This window comes from Salvelinus sp. IW2-2015, linkage group LG11 (assembly GCF_002910315.2).
Source record: "Salvelinus sp. IW2-2015 linkage group LG11, ASM291031v2, whole genome shotgun sequence".
Classification (NCBI taxonomy): Eukaryota; Metazoa; Chordata; class Actinopteri; order Salmoniformes; family Salmonidae; genus Salvelinus; species Salvelinus sp. IW2-2015.
In genome coordinates, this window is record NC_036851.1 from 37,824,544 (window position 1) to 37,830,149 (window position 5,606).

Consider the following 5,606-nt stretch of genomic DNA (forward strand, 5'->3'; position numbering starts at 1 on the left):
GGGCCCCACAAGGGTGCGTGCTCAGCCCCCTCCTGTACTCCTTGTTCACTCATGACTGCATGGCCACGCACGTCTCCAACTCAATCATCAGGTTTGCAGATGACACAACAGTAGTAGGCCTGATTACCAACAATGACAAGACAGCCTACAGAAAGGAGGTAAGGGCTCTGGGAGTGTGGTGCCAGGAAAATAACCTCTCACTCAATGTTGACAACAAAGGAGATGATTGTGGACTTCAGGAAACAGCAGAGGGAGKACGCCCCTATCCACATCGACGGGAACGCAGTGGAGCAGGTGGAAAGCTTCAAGTTCCTCGGCGTACACATCACTGACCATCTGAAATGGTCCACTCACACAGACAGTGTGGTGAAGAAGCCGCAACAGTGCCTCTTCAACCTCAGGAGGCAGAAGAAATTTGGCTTGACACCTAAAACCCTCACAAACTTTTACAGATGCACAATTGAGAGCATCATGTCGGGCTGTATCAACGCCTGGTACAGCAACTCCACCGCCCGCAACCGCAAGGCTCTCCAGAGGGTGGTGCAGTTTGCCCAACGCAAACTATCTGCCCTCCTGGACACCTTAAAGCACACGATGTCACAGGTAGGCTAAAAAGATCATCAAGGACAATAACCACCCGAGCCACTGCCTGTTCACCCCGCTATCATCCAGAAGGTGAGGTCATTACAAGCAGTGGTGGAAAAAGTACCAAATTCTCCTACTTGAGTAAAAGTAAAAATACCTCAATAGAAAATGTCTCAAGTAAAAATTAAAGTCACCCAGTAAAATACTACTTAAGTAAAATTCTAAAAGTATTTGGTTTTAAATATACTTAAGTATCAAAAGTAAATGTAAATGCTAAAATATAAACAAGTATCAAAGGTATAAATTATTTTCAATTCCTTACATTAAGAAAACCAGACGGCAACATTTTCTTGGGTTTTGAATTTATGGATAGCCAGGGGCACACTCCAAAACTCAGACATAATTTACAGACAAAGTCAGCCAGTGCAGAGGTAGTAGGGATGACCAGTGATATTTTTTTGATAAGTGCGTGAATTGGACCATTTTTGTGTCCTGCTAAGCATTCAACATGAAACGAGTACTTTTCGGTGTTAGGGAAAATGTATGAGTAAAAAGTACATTCTTTCCTTCAGGAATGTAGTGAGGTAAAAGTAAAAGTTGTCAAAAATATAAATAGTAAAGTAATGTACAGATACTCAAAAAAATGACTTAAGTACAGGTTGCATCAAAGCTGGGACCGAGAGACTGAAAAACAGCTTCTATCTCAAGGCCATCAGATTGTTAAATAGCCATCAACAAGTGGCTTCCACCCGGTTACGTAACTCTGCACCTTAGGCTGCTGGGAGGCCATTTTACGTACATTTGAGATTTACATGTAGCAAATCAGAAAACAATAATGTGACTTACAGAGTCTATCAACCCTGACTCTGAAACTGCCTGACTCCCAACTCTACCATTACTAATACCCTTCCATAGGATCCTCCTACATCCTGTCCTGTTATTTCACAAACTGGGGCCAGTACCGTCCAGGAGCAGGCAAGTATTTGATCGCTGACTTGGACCCCTTCCTCTGTGACCATCTGATCTATACCTTCATCTGCATGGCCAACAACGAGATCAAGACCTCCGAATGGAACGATGAGATACTCTTCGGAATAGTTCCAGGCCCTCAAGAACCAGTGAGAGAGACACACATGCACAAACACACAGACAAACACACACTCTTGCACGCAGGCACGCACGCACGCACATACACACACTAAAACAGGTACGCACATTCTCATTCAGGCACGTACACACACATACCTAAACCAGGACTAAGCCTAACTCTTGTATTTGCTTACAAGAACAGCAACCTAAAGACCTTGCTGGCAATTGGAGGGAACTTTGGCACTCGGCCGCAAGTGGACGMKCGWKCGMWCGMKCGTCCACTTGCGGCCGAGTGCCAAAGTTCCCTCCAATTGCCAGCAAGGTCTTTAGGTTGCTGTTCTTGTAAGCAAATARAAGAGTTAGGCTTAGTCCTGGTTTAGGTATGTGTGTGTACGTGCCTGAATCAGACGCACGCACGCACACACAGTGTCTGAGCAGTGTGTGTCCCAAGGTTCACAGAGATAGTGTCCAGTACAGCCAACCACCAGAAGTTCATCAACGGTGCGATTAAGTTTCTGAAGCAGTATCAGTTTGATGGCCTGGACTTTGACTGGGAGTTCCAAAGGCCCGCAGACAAGTATAGATTCACCATCTTGGTGCAGGTCAGACTCACACACACATATACACACACACACACACGAATGAACACACACACCTGTTGTAATGTTGGATTGATTAATGTGATGACTGCTGTTCATCAAATGATTAACTGTTTATAATTACGTGATTAAATGAATCAGGTAATTATTAATTCAGTAACCTGGGGCACCATGGGAAGTTTGGCTTTATTACGTTTCTATTTCCCAAATTAACTCAAAGAATATCAGAATATCGATTTTACAACAGTCGCTAATTAATTAATTTCCTCTAGTCTCATTCTGAACGTTGCATAATCCGGGAATCTGCACAAACCCGAGTCACACTAAATAAGTCCGTACCACACCAATTGAGTTGAGTATTCATTTACAAACAAGCTAAAATGATAATATAAGATATACATACACAAACACACAGTCTAGGCTATTGAATAGAACTTAGTACACTGAAACAGGTCCCTAGCGGACCAACACAATATGACACATGTTACACAAAATGGGGATTTCAAAAGAGAGAGAAAGAGAGAGGGTACGAGAGAAAAGCACACTTGGGTACATTTGTAAACTATGCTTAGTTTAACCCTAACCTTGACCCGAACTGCCGCTCTAATGGGTCAGAATATAATGATGTAATTACGTGTCGAAAGGCTCCAATGGGGTGTCTCTTCATGGACAGGGTTCGTCTTCTCCTCTGATGACGGCACTTCTTCGGTTACCGGGTGTAACTCTCTGATTGTCCTCACGATGTCAGTGTCCTTTCTCTTAGTGGTCTGTTTCCTCGCACTTGTTCTGAAAGAGGGGTCTTCTGAGGACGGCTAATCAGCCATATAGGTGGTTCCAGCGTGGGAATGAAAGCAGTGTAGACACACGATTGCTTGGAGAGAATAACCGGGTGGTCCTGCTTGAATTCAACCTCTTACACAGCTACTTATCCGTAGCATAGATTGTTAAAAGGTTTCTTTGCCTTCTTCAACCTCGTGTTGCGTTTTGGAGTTACAACTAATTGAACTTTGGCTGCAGCTCGTGGTCACCCTCGGGTCAGAAATGGGTGTTTCCGCCTTTAGGTCAAGTTCTCTTGGCGTAACTAGTTACGAGGCAAGGTCTGGATTTTACTCAGATCCAATTTAGACAACTTCACATTTCATCTTTACAAAAACATTCTCTTTGATCTGGACATTTTCCACACAACGTACATTATGCAAACATCAGGTACATATTGTGAAAACTCTTCAAGTTACAATGTTTTCATTATGTCGTTGTTTAACTTTTAATAACATAACATAAACGACATTCATTTTCATATTCCATCTATCGTCATTACTACCATTTTGGCTGGCAAAACATATTGTCCCAAAGTCCATTTATTGCATGTTACTGTCCTTAGGTAGGCCATAGGCCCATCATACATTCCATTCCTTCACAGTGAGAGGACAAATGAATTTTGTCTGCTGCCTTAAGATTTACAATGGGCGTGAGGTGTCAAAACTCCCCACCTCCATACATCTCGATCTCTCCCCCTCTGGCGGGTGTGAGATGTCTCTTGTAGGAGTGTGGTCCACGGTAACCTGACCCGAACAGGCTAGTCATCACACACCCATTTGTGTACTATCTCCCTCTAGGAGCTGATGGCTGCCTTCGAGGTTGAGGAAAAGATGACCAACCGTCCTCGTCTGATTCTGACTGCAGCTGTGTCCGGAAAGAGGACCATTGACACTGCATACCAGATCCCCAAGATTGGACGATCAGTACATACACACTGAGCCTCAATGATATCAATTCTCATGCAAAATTTGTGCACAAAAACATGCATGATCTATCAAATAATACCTTGCATATTGGAAATGGTTTGTTTATTCAAGCCACTAAATATATATTTGTATCTCTCTACCTAACACTCAGGCTGTTGGCCTTCTGAATGTGATGACCTATGACTTCCATGGATCTTGGGAATTTAACACTGGAGAAAACAGCCCTCTACCAAGGACCGGCTGGTCAGGGAAACCATATCTACTACAATGTGGAGAGACACTTTCACTCTACTTCCCTCTATCTCCCCCTCATATTTCTCTCTACCCATCTCTTCCCCTGCTTATCAAATCAGTCTCTTCCTGCCTGTCTAGGTTCCAGTTGAGCGTGAGTAACATCTTTATTTTTCCAACCTTCGCTCTTTAGTGTTCTCAGTACCAGATACTGTGTGTTCTAAGGACTATGCTATGAAGTACTGGAAAAGCAACAGTGCCCCTGCCGAGAAGCTCCTGGCTGGATTTGCCACACCTTTCAGCTGGCCAGTGGCTCTAACATTGCTGTGGGCGCTCCCACCATTGGCCTTGGCACTGCCGGACTCTTCACCAGACAGGCTGGCTTCTTGGCCTACTACGAAGTAACTGACACGGGACACAGTAGGTGTGAAATGACACCCTATTCCTTACACAGTGCCCTACTTGTGTGCTCTGGTCAAAGGTAGTGTACTATATGGGGAACAGGGTGCCATTTTGGACTCAAACACAGTGTGTGTGTGAGATTACATCTGCAGCTTCCTGAAGCAGGCTTCCCTTTGAAGATGATGTAAACTTCCAACCCTAACGTAAGTGTGTCTTTAGATCTGCACCTTCCTGAAGCAGGGAGAGATCGAGGTCTGGGACTCTACCCAGATGGTGCCCTACAACAAGCAGAACGTGTCGGTCAGATACGATAACATCAAGAGCTTCCATAACAAGATCTGTGTTTGTATCTGTGAGAGGAAATATATGACTAGAGGGTAATGGAGTAGCAAACTACTCTGTTACATTCACAACCCTCTCCATCACTTTCTCAACCAGATCTGGGTTCAAATAGTAGTTGAAATGATATCAACCCCATCTCATCTCTCCCAGGTCATTTCATCAGCTTCATTAAATAGTTCCGACCCCTAAGTATGTCATGAAGGAGCTGGGTCTAAAGGCTGTGTTGTTAGGGCCAGTTGTCATGGCCCATTCTAACATCAGCACCATGTAATGTCTAACCCACTCTAATAAACTCCCAAAATATGAATGCATCCTGCTGTCTGTCACTTCCTTTGAGGTCAACTACATTGCCCTTGAACTGTGCCGAATCACTGATCTACAAATCACCTTGCATCCCACATAACTACTCAGTATGTGATCAATATTAGCAACTCTGCACCTCAACTTTAATAAAATAAAAAATAAAAGTTTACTATTCAACTAGACAAGTCAAGAACAAATTCTTATTTACAATGACGGCCAACCTTGCTCAAACGGATTGCCTCAAACACCCTCTGTCAGTTTAGTTTCAATAGAATCCATTTAACAAACAGCGAATAGCAGAGAGAGTAGT

General features: G+C 43.7%; 1 pseudogene; it reads left to right on the top strand.

Annotated features, from left to right (window-relative positions):
- Nucleotides 1–222: 222 nt before the first annotated feature.
- Nucleotides 223–5,258, top strand: LOC111970712 (acidic mammalian chitinase-like; annotated as a pseudogene).
- Nucleotides 5,259–5,606: the final 348 nt, after the last annotated feature.